General features: G+C 41.9%; 1 long non-coding RNA gene across 1 annotated transcript in view; it reads right to left on the bottom strand.

Annotated features, from left to right (window-relative positions):
• Positions 1-5,625: 5,625 nt before the first annotated feature.
• Positions 5,626-19,912, bottom strand: part of LOC132654242 (uncharacterized) — a 125,551-nt gene continuing 111,264 nt past the window's right edge. Inside the window, exons 6-8 of the long non-coding RNA XR_009591896.1 lie at positions 8,014-8,259; positions 7,678-7,765; positions 5,626-6,950 (exon numbers count right to left, since the gene is read on the bottom strand). This is a non-coding gene — a long non-coding RNA (uncharacterized LOC132654242). The remainder of the gene's footprint in view (positions 6,951-7,677; positions 7,766-8,013; positions 8,260-19,912) is intronic.

Genomic DNA, 19,912 nt, shown 5'->3' on the forward strand with positions numbered 1-19,912 from the left:
TTTCTCTTCTTTAAACCTACCATGCCAAACTCCTTGCAGTATAATACAATACAGTGTCAAAATTGGGAGGAAGCATAAGGTGAGAAAGGTCAAAGTCTTCCATGACAATAAAAACAGCTACTTAAGTGAATGACATGATCCTAGGCATAGGCCTTGGGCCACTTGCCTGCGGTTATGTCCGGTTCTGTATAGTTTATGGATCATTATTGACAGAAGGAGAAGGTTTTACATTCTGGGACAGCTATGGCTGAGAAGTGGTGGGGGTTTTGTTTCAGACAGTGTTTCTTTCTTTCTTTGGCCTCTGAGACATCAACCTTAGACGTGTCATACAAAGAATTTAAGTGCCGGAGATTACTCCTCTTCAGGGTGCTGCTGTTTCAGTAGTCTCCATAATGGCAAATGGAAACGCTGCTGCTGGGGCTGAAAACAGAAATCTGTCCCTTTGCTGTGAGTGTGACCCACTATGTGGTGGTTCAGTGTGACCATGAATACATCACTGCATTTAATTGTTTTAGAACTTTTACAAGGGATAGTGAGTACTGTTACCTACATTTGCAGATGAGGGTCATGGACAGTAGGTGCTAGAACTGAAACAATAGTTTATAGGCTGCAGAGCAGGAGGTAAACTGGGAGACAGCTTATGCTCTGAACCAATCATCTCTCTGACCCCTAAAGGATGTTTGATAAGAATGGATAATGGATGGAAAGTGGGAAGAAGAGGTAATGATTTCCACATTCCTTTTATTGTGCTCTGAAAGGCTGGTTCCTCTACTTTGGGTCTTTAAAGCTTCCAGTAGCATCCTTTGTACTTTGAATGTCTTCTCAACTACAGACTGAGGGAACTGCATTAGCTATTAAATTGGATGTGTGGCCATACACTATTTTCTGACTGAACTTTTTAGTACTTCAAAGACTTGAAGTACAGTTTAATGGTGTTTTAGCTGTCACTGGAATTAAAAGTCGAGTGCTATTGTGTGCTGGGTTTTGTCCCTCCTTTGGCTGATATTTAGAGAAGTAATTCTACTTGAGGCTTGCAAGATGTGTGTAGCATGAAACAAACAATGCAGGTAGGCTTCTTGTGGTATACAGATTATTTATTGTTCTTCTAATATTCCTTGCTGAGAAAAATCCACTACCGACTGTTTGACCCACTGGACCTTTTTTTTTTTTTTCTTAATAAAAAGATAAAGAGACCTTAGGTCTAACTCTCCTGAATTTATGTTACCACCAAATCATACAGTAAACACAACAAAAATATCATCTAGTCTTTAAGGCTTTCAAGCCAGGGGAACAAAAGCAGAATGAATGGCTACTGTCAGACATTGATCCTGAGAGCGGACATTTTTTAAGGAGTTCATGGTAGACTGTGCAGACTCACGTTCTTCTGCGCCTCCTTGTTGTAGAATACTAAGGTTTGGGCATGTCACCTCTGCTTATTTTTTATAAGCATCTGTTGCTTATATTCTTCTCATTAAGGTTTGTTGGTATTTTCCTTCATCTTCCAGTTAGATTGGCATATCTGCTCAGTGGGTCCCATGCAGAGGAACCAGGATGAACCAGACAGACCCAGCCTCTGACTTAGAGAGGTGGGCTGGCTACCATCCTGTCTTTCCCATTTTTTATACAGCTGGACATGCCTGGGAAATGCTTAATACCTACTAACTTGATGTGTCTAGGAACGACTGTGCCAAGAAGAACAGGAACCTGATTCCTTCCCAGTAATTATCACGGGGTAGTCTCTGTATCAACCTCAGTTGTGGCAAATGGATGAGAAACAGCATGCACAGATTTTAAAGAAGTGAAGTGACATGACTTTTCTGAAATTAGGCATTGCAGGACTGTTAGAGAATGGAAAGAGGCCGCTGCATCAGAAAGTCCCCAGGTCAAAATCGTTCAGACACAGACACACAGACAAGGTACATAGACCTGAAGCCTTTTAGTTGCTATGAGAGTTCCCAGAGAAATGGGAGCAAGTCAGGAGGAAAATGCAAGGATGTCAGGGGCTCGTCATGCCTGACTGGTAATATTTGCTGCTAGATAATTCATCCTGTGCAGGAAATAATTCAAATGGGAGGAAATATTTTCCTTAGACATCAGAAAGATTGGCCAGAAACGAATGTGACTGACACGGTGTCTGTGGTCAGTATTTGACATTCAGAAGGACTCCACTCTGCCTGAATACATTTGCTTGAGAGACAGGGTGAATTCTAATGAGGTATAAGCTGTCATGCTGTTTATGATTTGGTTTGAGGACCTTACAGCTGGCGTGCTGATGAAAGATTGGACCTAAAAATGTTTATGGTCATGACTCCTTGAAGATCAGGGTGCAGACAGACATGCAGTGTACATGAATAGGTGTGACCATCTTGACCAACCAGCTCTCTGCAGGTGGAATAGAAGTTAATTGCCCATTATGTCCGTGTGCCCTGGAACTGCATACATCCTGAATGGAGATACAGACATCTTGAACACAGCAATCAATCAGACTCCAAACTCGAAATGAATACAGCATGAGAAGAACACTATCGGCCTCTTGTCTTAACAGTGGTTAGCACCGACAGAAATTTAGAATAATACCCTTCTTTTATTAAACAACCACTTCTAGAAACCCATTGGATCATCTCACCAGTGAGTTACCTATCTATACGGAACAAATTAGTCCGTGACAGTGAGTTAACACAATAATGGTTGCCTTTTATTTCATGCTATCCGTTGGCCTATAGTAGCTTAGCTGGGTAATTTGGGTTTTTGGGTCCCATGAGTTTGCAGTCAAAGTGTGAGTTGGTCTCTGCACCTTAGTGGGCTGAACTACACAGAAGGTTAGCAAGTTGGTGAGAAATCTCATTCTGTACTTGGCCTTTTCCATAAAGGGATGCCAATATCTTTCTGTGATGGTGGTTGTCATTCTCCAGAGTCACTTTTCCAAGAGAGAACACATCAGAAACTACAACGTCTTAAAGAATATTAATGGATCATTTTGGCAATATTTGATTGATTTTGTTGGCCAGTTCTATGGATCGTGGGAAAGGACTCAAAACCATTGAGATTGTTTTGGACACTGGCGGTCATCAAACCCGATCAGCCAACACTTTCAGACTGACTTCTTGAACATTTCTGCAAATTTAAAGTATCCCAACCAAAAAGGCTGTATACCTGTATATAAATTTTATGTAAATTTTTTAGTACTTTCCCACACATTATGCTTTTTTTTGTTTTGAAGTCACTCTTTACACAGACACATAAAAACTACTTTAAAATTTATTCCAGGTGTGCAGGTGCCTGTGTGCTGTGGTGCATGCATAGGGATGAGAGCACAGCTTACAGAGGTTGGTGTTCACCTTTGACCATATGGGTACTTGAACTCAGATTGTCAGGTGAGGCAGCAAGCAAACTTGCCTGCTGCCCCACCACACTAGCCCCGAACCTGACAGCATTGCATACCGAATCTCTTGACACACAAGGATGTCCAGCCTTTTGTCCTTGTGACATGATATCATCGACAGATGTGTTGAGCCTCACTGATAGCTATCCTGGGACATGCGCAGCCTCTGACCATGTAAATCTTCACAAAATCTTTCAGGAACTGGAAAAAAAAAACTCCTAAGGCTGGATGCTGAAAAATCTAAGAAGTCCTTGGCTCTTGTGATTGGTGGTCGGTAATGAATGCACATGAAGGTCATACTTGTCACATGGGAGTTGCATATTGCCTTTCATAAGTTACCAAAATTTAATCTATGACTCAAATCCTGACTAAGTTTATTATTCCCTCAGAAAAAGAACCACAAGTAGATTTTAGAAGTCTGTGGCATTTGATGGTTTTACTCACCCTATCACAGGTTTGCCTCGTCAACATCACGTTGAGGACATGGGCCTTGGAGGGGCCTTTTTTCCATTCCCAGCCCACTTCTACCACAGTGTCAGCTGCTGATTTTTATCCCTTCCATCACAGATTGTTATAATATTTAAAGTTTATGTGTTCTTGCTCAGCACCAACTGGGGCTATGGCCAAAATTCCGATTGGGAGTGGGCGCTGGGTTGGGAAATTATAGATATGGCAGCTGAACAGCTGGGATAATCTATGTTTTTGAGAAAATAATCATGAACAATGCAAACTCAGCCATTAAAATAGAATGAAAGGGTGACATCTGATGCAGTGGGAATTTTAAGGAAAAGTCACGGTTTCAGATTTTCAATGCTGGCCCCTCTGACTAGGTGTCAACGGTATCACCACTCACTAGTAATACTGTAGTCAGCTTGATTTATGTCTGTAACATCTTTAATTCGAGCCCCTCAGAAGAGTTGACAGGGAATTCACCTAGTGCCATCCTTTCTGGGAATTCTTTGCCGTGAAGCTGCGCTAGCCTGGTTCCGGTGTACCTGCTGGGTCCTGTGTGGACTGTATTTCTCCACTGATGGTGGCTGATGGTGACTCATTTACTCCTTAGCATCTCTCACAATGATGACGCTTCTGTAAGCCAGGAACTGCACTTTTCTGGGTCACTATTGATTTCCCAGCCCTGACCATACTGTACAGTACTAGTGACTTTCCATAGTAAGTAAGGGTGTGCGATTCCATACAACTGTAAAGGGCAGGCATTATCTAATAGGAATCAAGAATCTCCTGCTACACAGCTTCAGGCATGATTATACTCAGCTGCCTGAAGGTCTGTTCCTTCATCATCTCTTAACCCTGTGACTAGTGCTAGTGTTAATTTCATGCAACCCCTTCCTTTTGGAGGTCATCGCAGCCAGCAGATAGTGTCTGCAGAATGAAAAAAAAAGGAGCCCTTTACCTCAAATGGTTGTAGCTTAAATCCAGGCAGAACAACATCTGCTTTAAGGAGTCTACCTGGGATTACCTACTCTCCTAATTCATTCACTGTCATAGGAGGGATGGAAATGTAGTAACAGGCCTGGACTGCCTACAGAGCATGGACCTGACTATGATGTGGAACTTGGATTTTAACTAAGGACTTAGATAAGAGGAGAGAAATGGATGTGTTCTAGTCAGCGAAGGCCAAAAGAAACCACCTTGCATGAGGAAGGCAAAGGGTACGTAATAGGCAGAGTCTGTATATTTAAATTCCAATTCCAGGATTAAAAAAAAAAAAGAATAACACTTATAATCTATGGTTATGCCTAATTGCTTTCTTATAAATGTCATTATTTTATGCCTTTGTAAATAATTAAAGCAACTTCAAACCAATCTGGGCAAAGCATCTTAAATTATCTGGAGCGATCAGGAGGAGCCGATGTTTTTAGCATGTCACATATTTACTGAGCAGATTTGACTTACCTTGGTGACAAAGTTGGTTATAACTATAAGCTGCCGTAGCAAGAACCACAGCAATGAAAACAACAAAAGCAATAACAACAAAAATGCTGCCCAGCGAACCAGCATGATTTCTGAACGTGGAAAGCAGATGTATGAATCTATAAAGACAATATTTTTTTTAAAAAAATGCACCTCAAGGTAGAAATTAATTAGGGTAGGTGACATGGTAGGGCTTTAATCCACGGGTACTTAAAGTCCCAATGTTCATGTTTTACTGCTGTCCATAGTGTCTACAAAGGAAGCAAAAGAGGCAGAAATGTCACATTTTGCCTTCATCAATTGTATGCCTTTAATCCATCACCTCCATGATGCCGGGATCCCATCTCTCTTCCTCAAATGCCCACCCACAGACTGCTCATCTAATGTCTAGAAGTGGGAACGCCTTGACCTTTCACACGTGGCTGGTGTCTGAAGCCCAAGGTGTTTACAAAGAACATTTTATTTGGTGTCTTTGCAACGAGGTCATCTCTTATGTTCGAATTTTAAATGCAATGCCGAAAACCTGCTAAGTAGTTCAGAATATGATTTATTATTAATTGCCACTAAGATTTACAGGAAGCCTGACTGTCCGGCCCTGGTGCCAGGTACTTTACAAGTGTAATCTAATTTAATTGACCAGTATTTGTACAGATTAATAGTGGTGTGTGTAGAGTAGAGGCAATTTATTTAGTTCCCTCCTTGGAATTCACATTAGTAGCAAGGTTATTGCTTCCTTATCTCCCTTGAATAGAAATAGGTGGTCAGGAGCGTTTGATATGTGTGCTTTCTTCCCCTGACTCATATCGTTCTGGATCTGTCTGCAATCCTGAGGAAGGCGTCCATGACCTTCTGTCCCAGCCAGATGTTTCAGGCCACACTTTGGAGGGAGACAAATGTGTCCACTGGAGCTGTCACCACTTGTACCAGTGACCTTGTGTCTGGCAGTTTGAAACTGAGCAGTTAGGAAATGCTGGAGCTGCTTTTAGCTGGAATGACATGGTAGTGGTTTTTTGTTTGTTTGTTTTTAAGCCAACAACCCCATTCTGTTCATTTAGTTGCCGGATTGGGAAAACAAACAAACAAACAAACAAACAAACATACCCAAGGGTCTCCAGTCTACAAATATTTAGGTGATAATTGGCAGGCACATTCCCTAAAGTGACCATACACTATCAAATGTGGGGACACTAAGTTTCTATTTAGTAAGTAATTCTTAAGCTAAAACACAGGCTCCCATTCCAAACTGCCCTTTTGGGCCTCAGGACATAACCATCTCTGCATTGTGCCTTATTCTGTGGGTTAATTGCAGTAAAGTACTATGTAATGGGTTTTATCTTAATGTTATTAGCTGGAATTATTATTATTATTATTATTTGCTCAGAGACATTTCTGGACATGCTTTGTAAGATCGTGAAGGAAATCTTGTACCAATGCTAATCAAACAAAAGGACTTCAAATAAAACTGGAAGCATTACTAATCTGGGATCCTCACGTAGACATGTAATGATCTGCCTTGTGTGCAGCTTGTTCCACAGGATAAAAATCACCTCGGGCCAGCTGTTGCTTCTGCAGAGTCTTGGCTGTTCCTAGCAGGAGGAAGTGGTTTCTCTCCCAGAGGCAGGGCAGAATTCTGAATCTGGGAAGGCAGGGAGAGACAGGTCAAGCCTGCCTGGAAAGGGTGTAGAAGTAACAGATGAGGCTGCCTTTGTGTGTAGATTATGGACTGTTCTGTTCTAGCAATCAAAGGATTGTTGGGGTTTACAAAGAGGTCTTGATTTTTATTATGTAAAAATAAAGGGTCTCATGGGCTGGAGAGATGGCTCAATGGTTAAGAGTACTGTCTGCTTTTAAAGGACCTGAATTCAACTCCCAACACCCATATGGCAGCTTATAACTCTCTATAACTCCAGTTCCAATGCACATAAAATACAATGAAATAAATTATATAAAAATAAAGAGTCTATGATACCACACCAGCAATTTTGAAAACAAGGCACGTAGTGAGTGAGAGAACATAGATAACTTTCCAGGACTAAGATCTCAAGGGACCTAGACAGCTGCTAATTATCTAGAGTTAGTAACATTTATGGCTCAAACAAAACAACAATAGCAACTTTGTTTCCAAAAATTTCTACAATGTTGGGAAAAATCACAAGAAAGTGGAAGAGTCCCAGCTCCAGCTATAAAGTGTTTTTCTTCATGTGGACAAGTAGAAACTCGGGCAGACAGAGAGGCCCGGAACTAAGAGTGGTGATCTAAAAGATGCCTACCATCATAGAAACAGGAGAAAATCTAGAGGGACACAGCACTGTTCAGAGCCAGCCCCTCCAGAATGCAAGAGTAAGCCATGTGCTCTGACTTACTCTGTTCCAGTGACTATTCCACAACGTTGCAGCAGCTCTTGAACCCAACAGACCATGGCTGTGGTGAGGACCAGCCAGGTAGAGGACCCTAGGCATAACCAGAGCCGTTTTAGTCTCCTTCCTACAGAATTCACTTTCTTAAATTTAATTTTTCTCAGTAACTTCGCGTAAAGGTGTTGCATTCACATCGCTTTTCTCCACTCTTGCGCTACTGCCCTCCCCAGATTTATGATCTCTTCTTTAATTATTGTTACCAGAAAACTTGCACACACATGCGCGAGGGTGCGCGCACACGCTCACTCACACACACATATACAATATACTAAGTTCCTTCACCTTTGCTCGTACGTCTGTGTGTCCAGGCTGACCATTCGTGACTAGGCAATCTCTGTGGGATCTCATTCCTGGAAGAAACTGATTGTCCTCCCAGCAGCCACTGGTGGTAGCTCTTCATCCAGCGGTGGCGGTGGCGGGACTTTGTGACATTTTCCCCCTCCATGTTGGCATTCCGTGAGGCATCTTCAGTATTCTGTTTAGGCAGCCACACTGCTGAGATTTCATGGGATGGCGTCTCTATTGTGTCTAGGGAACACAGCATAGCATCAGGCATCCCAGTACTCTGGCTTTTATAATCTGTCTGCTCTCTCTACTGCAATATTCTCTGAACCTTAGGTGTAGGGGTTGCATTGCAGATGTATCAGTTGGAGTTGGCAGATACTTTCAGTGAAAAAAAAATTTTTTTTCATCTGTTTGGCAGTAAGTTCTGCTTGCAAAGGTAGCTTGATTTGATCTGACTTATATATCCTTGTGTGAAATCTTTTTTGGGAAGATGTTTGTGAAAAACATTTAGAGGCCAATCTTCAACTATGAAAGTAGATAATAGTTGGCAAAAATAACAGGCCAGCCTAAAGACTTCAAGAGAAAAGTAGTAGAATGACAAAGTTTTTATGGGTGTTGAATGGGCTCTCATTGATTTTTAGAGTCTTCAAGGCCAGACGCCTGTGAAGGGCTGTGCGCATTTTCAGAGCTCTTAGCATGCTCTGGAAGTGACTGGGAATGTCATAAGCACTCAACCCTGACTGATCTTGAGGCTCTGTGAAGGGAAGGAAAGGCTGGCTAGCTGAGAGTCAAAGAAGTGTCCAACATAGATGGACCTGCTCAGAAAAGACGGGGAGTCCTGTTGCTTTTAGCTGTTTCAGGAAAACAGGTCTAATTGTCAGCAGCCACAAAGCTCTCTGAGCACTTGTATTTCTCAAATCAAAGAACACAGATTTTACAAAATCCAATTCAGGAAGCCGACATATCAGTCACTTTTCTTACTGCTATGACCAAATACCCATTGAAAGAAAGTTAAGAAAGCAAAGAACAATTTACTTTGGTTCATGGCTTGATGGAATTCAGTCTATCAAGCTAGAGAGACCATGGAAGCACACACCAACTGTGTGTGGCAGTTGGTCTCACTGGGTCTGTAGTAAGAATGCAGAGAGAGAGGAAGGACAGCCCTCAGCTCGCTTTCTATTTTCCATTTATTCCTTCTGGGACTCCAGGCCATGGGGGTTTTGCTGCCCACATTCAGCGTGGGTCTTTCTCCTCAGCTAACCCCTCTCTGGGAATGTCCTCATTAACATGTCCAGAGGTGTGTCTCCTAGGTGATTACAAATTCAGTGAAGGTAATGGTGAAGACTAATCATCATGGGAAGGAGAAAGGGCTCAGCAGTTAAAGGCTAGGCTCACAACCGGAAATATAAGACTAATCATCACATGTCCACCCCTTATCAACGTGACATCTAGACACACCTCGTTTAACTACAACATTTGACTCCTGGTCCTCTCATGGCCATCTTAGAGTGTGGTATGCATTCAGTGTATCTGAAAGTCTCCAATTCTTCTTAACAGTTTTAACTGATACTTCTCAAAATTCCAAAGTCCCAAGTTTTTTCTGAGACTCAAAACAGTCTTTTAACTCATAGCCCTGTAAAATGAAAGTTATATTTCTAATGGCACATAATGAACATTCTTATTCCAAAATGGGAGTAGTGGTACAGCAAGGAAAGGCTAGACTAGATCAGGTCCAAACCCTCAGTTATAAGTATATAGGCCTTGTGATGACATCATATGGGCTCCAACAGCCTTGGGTAGCCCGCCTCTCCTGTTCTGCTGCTTGCAGAACACATACTAAATCTTTGGGGCTGGTTCCACTCTACACACACAGCAGATAGCTCATTGTTCTGGTATTGTAAACAAACCGGCATCTCCACCTCAGTTCAGGCTTCACTTTCTCACCTTCAGATACGGACCTCTGAGGGTCTGCATGGAACGTGACCCCGCCATGCATTACCTGATCGAAACAGCTTTCTGGAAACTTGATGCAAACTTGCAGGATCCTGAAATTCCAGGATTTTACATGCCCTCAGATGTTGCTGGCACTGTCAATTTCTGCTGCTAGCATGAGATGTAGCAGCCGGTTCCCCACCTTTACTGCAGCGCTTGTGGCCTTTGAAAGTTTTGGCAGCTGAACCGGAGAACTCTTTTGTGGCATTCTCAGTTCGGGCTCTCTTCAGATAAATTTTTACTAGGTTGTAGTCTTACATAGATGGCATCATTTCTTCTCTTCGGGGCCCTTTTCCTCTCACCCCATGGTAGAGCGCAGGGTTCTTCTCTAGCATCACCGATCTCATTAACAGTGAACTGCTGGTTTTCTATACCCACACTGTATACAAATATTAAACTCCCTCACACTCCCTTCATCACCAGACTGTGCTTTTTAAAAAATGTGTTTCTGCTGTTTCTCACTGTAGATATGACAAAGAGTGCCGAGCAGTAACCTTGTCCCAGTGTGGGTGTATTGCTGTCTTGAAATTTCCTCTACCAAGCAATTTAGTTTGTTACTTTTGACTTTCAGCCTAAGTCGAGGCTTTAGGACACAGACGAAATACAGGAAGAGTCTTTGCCAGCGTGCAGCACAAAGGGATGAAGAGTGTCCTTGCTTTCCTCTGGAACCTCCTCAGCTGGTCTTCTGCTGTCCCCCTTTCCCTCAGGGTTCTAGTTTTCCAAATTCCCACCAGAGCTGATCATGCAGCTTTGCTCATGGCACTCCAGATCTTTCTTCCTACGTTTCCAGCTTCTACAGATCAGTTCCAAAGACCCACAAGTCACATCACCAGGTTTAACACAACAATAACCCCTTCTCTGTATTAGTTATTCATCTCATGAATTCAAGGCAGGCTAATTTTGGTTCGCTTTATGAAGGAATCCTGGTGGCAGGAAGCTGGGGCCGCTCGTGAGGTCTACAGTCAGAGAGTAGAAAAGGTGAATTCTGGTTTTCATCTGAATTAGTGATCCCCCCCCCTTCTCGCCTTACTGACCTCTTATTGGCCTTGTCATTTTTAATATTGGAATTTTTTTTTAATTCTATTATCACTTGCTGAAAAGACTTTTTTTTTTTCTTTTTCTGGTTGAATACTGCATCATTCCTATTTAAAAAGCATCAAGCTACACATGTATGGGTTTTGTTGTTGTAAATAAAAAATGAGTGTTGGGATATATAATGTTTATTATTAGCCCTAAGATTATCACAGCAGTATTATTTAACCCACTACCACAAATAATAAGACACGGATACCTATTAGATTTTATAATTGCCTTACATACCTTGAGCCAGGCAGATAGTTCACCTATGATGTCTCAATAACCTCACCATCCATCTCCCAGTCCCTATCCAATGCCATTCACCTTAATCCACCTCATCTGGTCTACCTTCCATCCATAAATGTCATGGTACTTGCTTGTATTCTTCATCTGGGCCATTTTATGCCATTATTGGAGTCATTCCTCCTCGGCCATGTGTTTCCTTCTCCACGCTAACCGACGGTGGCGTGGAGAATTCTCCTTTTGCCTCCCTTTTCCCATGATTCTCCTGTCTGGGAAGCCTGGGAACCTTAGCCACGTCTATCCATTCTGCCCTGCCCAGGTATAGGCTATTTAAACAACCAATCAGGTATGTTTTAGGCAGGTTTACAAAACAAGATAAATGCAACCGGATCTTGAGGGCCAATAATTAGCATAAAAATAGAGCAGAACAATCCCCAACAGGGTTAATTTCTGAATTTTCACCTCTAACCCACTGATCTGTGTGTATATCATAGGTTATCACACAGTCTTCATTTCTGGAGCTTTTGGGTAAGTTCTGAAGTTAGGATGGGGTCCTGTAGATTTGAGGAAGGCTGTCATCTGCTTAGCAGGAGGTTGATTAAGACCTGCTGTTATCCATAAATTCAATGTCCCAGTTGGGAAGATTTGATCTGTGTTAAACAGAGCCAGGTATGCCACTTTGTTTGACAGAATGAAGGAAGAATACACGGAAATGTGGCATTTCTGAACCTTGACTCTCCAATCATTCCTGCAGTGTTTTAATTCTTTTCTCGATTTTTCTATCATCTTTTTTCCCTTTTTTAAATATTTTTTTATTTTTAAATAATTTTATACATTCACTTGTATCCCAGGTAGCCCTCTCCCTCTTTCGTTCTCAATCCTCCCCTCTCTCCCTCCTCTCCTCCCTGCCCCCTTCCAAGTCCACTGAGAGGGGGTGTTCTCCTCTTCTTCCATCTGGCCCTAGCTTATCAGGTATCTTCAGGATGGTTGCAATGTCCTTATCTTTGGCCTAGCAAGGCTGCTCCTCTCTCAGGGGGGAGGGGAAGCTCATGAGTTCATGTCAGAACAATTCCTGTCCCCCTTACTAGGGAACCAACTTGGATACTGAGCTACCATGGGCTATATCTGAGCAGGGGATATAGTTTATATCCATGCATGGTCCTTGGTTGGATAAACAGTCTCATAGAAGCCCCCTGTGCTCAGATATATTTGGACCTTGTGGGGCTTCCTGTCCCCTTTAGGATATACTAATTCCTCCTTCCTTCATATGATTCCCTACACTCTGCCGAAGGTTTGGTTATGGTTCTCAGCATCTGGTTTGATACACTAGGTAGAGTCTTTCAGGTGCCTTCTGTGGTAGGCTACTGTACTGTTACTTGTTTTCTCATATTTCCAATGTCCATCCCCTTTGTCTTTCTAGATGAGGATTGATTCGATTTTTCTATCATCAACTGCTCACCTTAATCCCTAATTATTTGAAAAGGTGTCTCTATCATAAGTGTTTGTGAAATTCTGGTTTTAAGATGTTGATAAGAGTTCTTACACATGTTAAAAGGTACACATAACTGTTGAAAAGAAAGTTTGTTTAGTACCTACAAGCTCTAAAGAGCCCATAAGCATTTGAATACCTTTCTCAGGGAGACACAGCTGCATGGAGATGTCCTTTCTGTGAGAAGGTATTTGATCAGACTTCTATTATGTAATATGTCTATTCTGTAGTCTTTGTTGAACATGCTTATCAGCGGCCTTATCTATAAATGTGAACAAATTTTCAATTTTCCAGTATGAGCTATTTTTTTTTTGCCAAGTGCCTCCTAGAAGTCATGATCCTTGAGATTAGCTACCAGATATACATAGTCAGGTTGTATATTGTTAAAAACTGAATTGTATCCCCTTTAACAATATTGTAAGGTTCCAGTCCAACTTATCTGAGAATGTGAGATGGATTTTAGTCAGTGGGAAGTTCCTGTCAGATTAAGAATGGCTCTAAGGCTTATACTGACAATTATTGTTTATACACAATAAGGGGAATTTAGAAAAATACATGTGCTGGTGAAAATAGAGATTGAAGTCATGTGTCTACAAGCCCAAGAATATCCAGAACTGTTGGTGTTTCAGGGTTTTAAAACACTATGACCAAAAACAGCTTGGAGAGGAAATTGTTTATTTTGCTTACACTCCCATAATTCATAATGCAAGGAAATCAGAGAAGGAACTCAAAGCAGGAACGTGGCAGCAGGAACTGAAGCACAGGCCATGGAGGAGTACAGCTTACTGGCTTGTGCCTTGTGGCCTTCTCAGATGGTTTTCTTATAGCACCCAGTTCCCAGTGGATGCCTTCAATTGTTATTCAGGAAAATGCCCATCAGTCAATCTGGTGGGGGCTTTTTCTCTGTTCGGTTCTCTCTTTCTAAATGACTTTAGCTTGTGTAAAACTTACATAGAACTGGCCAGCAAACTTGGTGATCATTGGAAGCTAAAAGAGGTAGTGCTTTCTGAGATAGACTGAAATGGCTGTAGACATCCTGATTCTGGATTTGATTTGAGCTTCCAGACTTGTAGCAATTTGACCAGAACCTCAGTGAAACAATCTGCCCACCTTTCTTTGTCTCTGGAAGCCAGATGATGGGCTGCTGCCTTTTGATTTGTGTACTGCTAATCCTCAAGTCCTGAAGCAGTTTCCTCACCTGTAGTAAGTGCTTCACTTTATCTATCTATCTATCTATCTATCTGTCTGTCTGTCTGTCTGTCTGTCTGTCTGTCTGTCTATCTATCTATTCCTGTATTTGATTGATATAGCCTGCTAGCTATATAGTTTTTGAATTATGAAGAAAACAAGCCTAAGTTTTCAAAATACGTAAATAGTGAGCCAGAACTCAGATTCAGGATCAGGAGCCTTTTCAAGTGAGGTATCCACGCTTTCTATGCCAGAACTCAAACCTAGATCTGCCCACTTCTAGAACATCTCTGCTTGTTGCCATGTTCTGTCCACCACAAAATAAAGGGCTGGAGTCAGGTGGTGTCTTGAACCCTTGGAATCTCAGAGCAGTGATTCTTTGCGAATAGTTTTTCAGTCCCAAGTTTAAGAACACTCGCTACATTTGAAGTAAAATGGGGATCCACCCGTAAGAGCAAAGCTGGAATGCTCAGGTGTTAGTTTTATTCAACAACCCTGTAATACTTACTTCGTACCTGGCCTTATATGTTTCATTTGATGGAGGACACCACACTATTGCCAATTTAAATTGTTGTCATTTTTACAAAGAAACTGAAGCAAGAATTCCTGTCATTTGCTGGAAGCCATGGCCAAAATGCTACTTGAACTGTATCCATCCAGGACAATTACGGGACATATTTGTACCACTCTTGTGGGTATTCTGATTGTACTTCAAGTCCTAGGTCAACATCTCACCACCCAGTAAGTTGTCGTTCATGCTATGTACCTTGTGCTATATGTTGCTTATAGACCACAGTTCTGGATTCTCTATACTTTGCCGACTTTCTTTTTTTTTCTTTTTGATCTTTAGCAAGTAAATTTATTTTTAAATATAATTTTATATTTATTTCAATTTATTCACTTTGTATCCCTTCTGTAGCCCCACCCTCATCCCCTCTCAATCCTACCCTCCCACTCTCCTCATTTCCTCCCACCCCCCTTCCCTAGTCCACTGATAGTGGAGGACCTCCTCCCCTTCCATCTGACCCTAGCCTATCAGGTCTCATCAGGACTGTCTTTCACAGTCTTTCTCTGTGGCCTGGTCAGGCTGCTCCCCGTTCAAGGGGAGGTGATCAAAGAGCTAGCCACTGATTTCATGTCAGAGACAACCCCATGTCCCCTTATTAGGGAGCCCATTTGGAGACTGAACTGCCATGGGCTACCTCTGTGTAGGCAGGGGATCCAGGTTATCTCCATGAATGGTCCTTGTTTGTAGTAACAGTCTCAGAAAAGACCCCTGTGTGCAGACTTTTTGGATCTGTTGCTGTTCTTATGGAGATCCTGTCCCTTCCAGGTCTTACTATCTCCCCCTTATTTCATTAGATTCCCTCCATTCTGCCCAAAGTTTGGCTATGAGTCTCAGCATCCACTTTAATACCCTACTGGGTAGAGTCTTTCAGAGGCCCTCTGTGGTAGGCTCTTGTCTTGTTCCTTATTTTCACCTTCTTCCAATGTCTATCCCATTTGCCTTTCTGAATGATGATTGAGCATCTTACCCAGGGTCCTCCTTCTTGCTTAGCTTCTTTAGGTGTAGAGATTTTAGTATGTTTATCCTATATTTTATGTCTAATATCTACTTCTAAGTGAGTGTATACCTTCTATGCCTTTCTGCTTCTGGGATACCTCACTCAGGATGATCTTTTCCAGTTCCCACCATTTGCCTGCAAATTTCATGATTTCCTTGTTCATAATTGTTGAGTAGTATTCCATTGTGTAAATGTACCACAATTTCTGTATCTATTCCTCAGTTGTGGGACATCTGGGAACTGTCTCCTATGTCACCCACAGTAGCTGAAGTTATTAATATAAATGGTGCCAAAGAAGGTACTTCATAGGAACTGGAAAAAACTCCTTCAGAAGTATGTGGGCTAATCACATTGAGAGGTAGTTGGAAAGGCAATGCTGCCGTCGACCTTCTCAAAGCTTTTGGTAATTTACACCCAAATCACTTGTGCCCTTTCTAAAATTTTGTTTTCCTGGACTTCACTTCATATTTATGGAATCAGACTTTCTGAGAGTGAAATCTTCCCAACCTCATTAGACATGGTATTCCCAGTGTCTGCAATGTCTTCTCCCAGTTCACGATTTCTTTACCTGAAAAGTTTCCAGCCTCTAAGGATTTTCCTGTTTATAGGGAAGGCTGTGGGTGAGGCACCCTTGATGTCTCTACCAAACATTTTGGTAGCAGCTGCACACAGCACTTTGCACACTGTAAAAACATGCCTGTGCCTTTTCTTTAAGACTCCCATGCACATGCTGATGAGCTCCTTGAGGACAAGGTCTTTCGCTGTCACCCATCAAGAGCTTGTCACAGTCTCTGGTAGGTAGCAGGCGGTTAGTAATATAACAGGGATAAATGAGCAAATAATAAGAAATAGTGGAATTAATGAATAATTAGGAGCTCTTAATTTCCCTTCAAATTTTTGTTAAGAGCACACGGATCCGAATCTATCTTTTTTAATTTGGTGTTCACTTGATGATCACATCTTGCCCCCTTCCTCTCCCCCATGCCCTCAGCCATTTTCTCAGTTGAAGAATACAACTTGGCATTACTAGTCAAGAAAAGCAGACAGAAGCCACGGGGACTAAGGACTGCTTGTTTCACTCGCCTTTTTGAAGGGATGCCAACAGGGAATTTAGATGGTGGAGCAATAGTCCTTAGCCTCCAGAATCATTCCTAGCAAGCTTGGTGTGGCTTCTGTTCATACATGAAGAAAGCAGAGTGGCAGCCAGTGATTGGGCAAAGCACAGAATTTCAAACAGAACACACCCTTTTGGCAATCTAGGCTAACTATAAGTTAAGGGAACCAACATCTCTGTTTTATACAATCTGGAATGCTTTCATTTTCTGATAGAACCTAACGTGCTATATTTGTTGTATAAAAGTTAGTAATGCATGTGTGTAGAGGGGGCTCAATTGGCCCAGTAGCCTTTATAAACACGTGGGAAGGATATGAGACCTGATGAAATTTCTTTCCCTTGTCATCCACAAGTTTATACAAACTTGTTCCATTTTTACATAATGAATAACAGATGATTTGCCAAATGAGTTTGGATTATGATTATGTTTTTTAGACTTTGATCATGATTTTGACTCTAACTAGAAAGGTGGCCTTAGAAAAGATCCTTCACTCATTACTTTTTGAAACATCCTTAATTACTAGGAGAAAACAATCCTAACTTTTTTGTTAGCTCATATATTTCTTTGCTCCTATGATTTAATACAACACCACGCCAGTGAGGAATTATGTTGTCTAGGTAGATACTGTAGCCAACTGATATCAAGTCAATGAAATGCTGTCTATGAAGAAATTTAGTGGCTGGGGAGATGGTTCAGTGGCTAGGATGCTTGCCACTCAAACATGGGGACCTAAGTTTCAGTCCCCAGGGCTCACATGGAATGCCGGCTGTGGTGGTACACATCAGTATCCCCAGCACCGATAAGGGTAAGGCAAGCATCCTTAGGGCTTACTGGCCAGGCAGTCTAGCTCAATCAGTGAGTTCAGGGTTCAGTGAAAGACCCCGTGTCAGAAAAAAAGGAAGAAACTGTCTCAGAGAAGACCCCTATGCCCACATATACTTGGTCCTTGTGAAGCTTCTGTCCTTTCCAGGTCATATTAACCCCCTCCCCTTTTTTATGATTCCCTGCACTCTGCCGAAGCTTTGGTTATGAGTCTTAATATCTGCTTTGATACACTGCTAGGTAGAGTCTTTCAGAGGCCCTCTGTGGTAGGCTCCTGTTCTGTTGCTTGTTTTCTCCTACATCCAATGTCTATCCCATTTGTCTTTCTAAATGAGGATTGATTATCTTACCCCGGGTCCTCTTTCTTGTTTATCTTCTTGAGGTGTATAGATTTCAGTATCTTTATCCTATCTTATAGGTCTATATAAATGAGCATACACCATGTACATCTTTCTGCTTTTGGGATACCTCACTCAGAATGATGGTTTCTAGGTCCCATCATTTGTCTGCAAATTTCATGATTTCCTTGTTTTTAATTGCTGAGTAGTATTCCATTGTGTAAAAGTACCACAATTTCTGTATCCATTTCTCAACTGAGGGACATCTGGGTTGTTTCCTAGAACCTCTGCTCAGATGTAGTCCACGGTAGCTCAGTATCCAAGTGGGTACCCCAATAAGGGGAACAGGGACTCTTTCTGACATGAACTCAATGGTGGGCTCTTTGACCTTCTCCCCCCCCCACCCCGTGGGAGAAGCAGCCCTAATAGGCCACATAGGAGGACTTTGCAGCCAGTCCTGACGATACCTGATAAGCCAGTATCAGATGAAAGGGGAGGAGGTCCTCCCCTATCAGTGGACTTGCAAAGGGGCAGGGAGGAGATGGGGGAGGGAGGGTGGGATTGGGAGGGAAAGACGGAGCGGGATACAGCAGGAATACAAAGTTAATAAACTGTAACTAATATTAAAAAAATAAAAAAATGGAAAAGAAAATAAGGAAGAGAGTGGTTGGGCTGCAAAGTATGTCACTGTAATTTTTATTATGGAAGACTGAGGCAAGGAGAGAATTGGCAGAGAATTCCCATGTCTTTATCACCTACCATCATTAACTGTCAAATCAAGAAAGTCTTGTGGCTTTATTCTTTCTGTCTTCTATGGAAGTATTTTGATGGCCATATTTCAGTATGTCTAAAATATAAGAACTGTTTAAAATACAGCTATAATAAGATTGTTATATAAAAACAGTGATTCATTAAAACTATTAATGTATCTAATCAACATTCAATATTTTCCAGTGGTGTGTGTGTTGGGTGTGTGTGTGCTATTTTTCTCCTTAAAAGAGTGTATTCAGTTCAAGATTTCAGCAGGGTTTGTATGATGCATTTACTTGATGGTGACTAGGAATTAAATTCAAAGCCTCATTGTTCCTGGCAAGCATTCCACCGATTGCATCATAGCCTCTGCCAATTGACGTATTCCTTAATACGCTTAAGGAATTGACGTATTCCTTAAGCCTCTCCTGTTCTGTAGTCTCTTCCCCTCTTCTCTGATCACTGCACTTTCTTTGTAGTTTGTTTGTCATGGAAACCAATTCAGCTGAAATTTTCAAGTCTGCATTTGCTAGTGGCACTTTCATGGTGTTAGTATATGTATTTGTCACCTCTTGTCTTCTTATGTGGTTACTAAATCTAAAAGCTTAGTCTGATTGTGTCTGTGTATGTTTGCTTGTGTGTGTGTACATGCATGTGGTTAGCTGTATGTACAAGGGTCTTTTCTTTGGAAGGGTAGTACTCTCTTGCCTTGGGAGCTTCGTTAGACCTGGTTGTCTCTCTTCTAGTGCGATTAAGATGAATCTGTGAATTTAGCTGGAAATGGATGACATTCATATCACTAAAATACATCCCAAATCTAAGAAACAAAATATTTTATTTCTTAGTCTCAAAGATGCCTTTGAATCACAAACACATGAATCAATGTACAAGTATAAACAGTTACTAAACCAACTCATCCATTTTGTTCACGATCACCTCACATTTGAGAGCTCTCATTGTGTTTATTTTCTGTGAACTGAATTTGAGGCTTTGACTGGGAAGCCATAAATCCAGTTTTTGATGAAATACGACTTTGCTGAGAGGCCAGACTGGATAGGGTGCCTGCTAATTTTTTCTTCTCAGTGTGGCTTTGACGAGCGGTGAGCACTCCACTCAGTCCTTTCAGGCCTAGCGGCCTAGCCCACCGTTGACTTCCTCCTTCTAAAAAAACTGTCCTCTTTCAGGCTCAATGTTTGATGGACAAGGTCTTGCTAGGGATATCCCAGTCAGCCAGGCTTCACGGGCCGCATCTGACATGTGCCTAAGGTGCGGGCAGACGAACGAGATGAACGAGTTCTAAGACCCGGAGTGCAGGCG

Source organism: Meriones unguiculatus, chromosome 5, assembly GCF_030254825.1.
Source record: "Meriones unguiculatus strain TT.TT164.6M chromosome 5, Bangor_MerUng_6.1, whole genome shotgun sequence".
Classification (NCBI taxonomy): Eukaryota; Metazoa; Chordata; class Mammalia; order Rodentia; family Muridae; genus Meriones; species Meriones unguiculatus.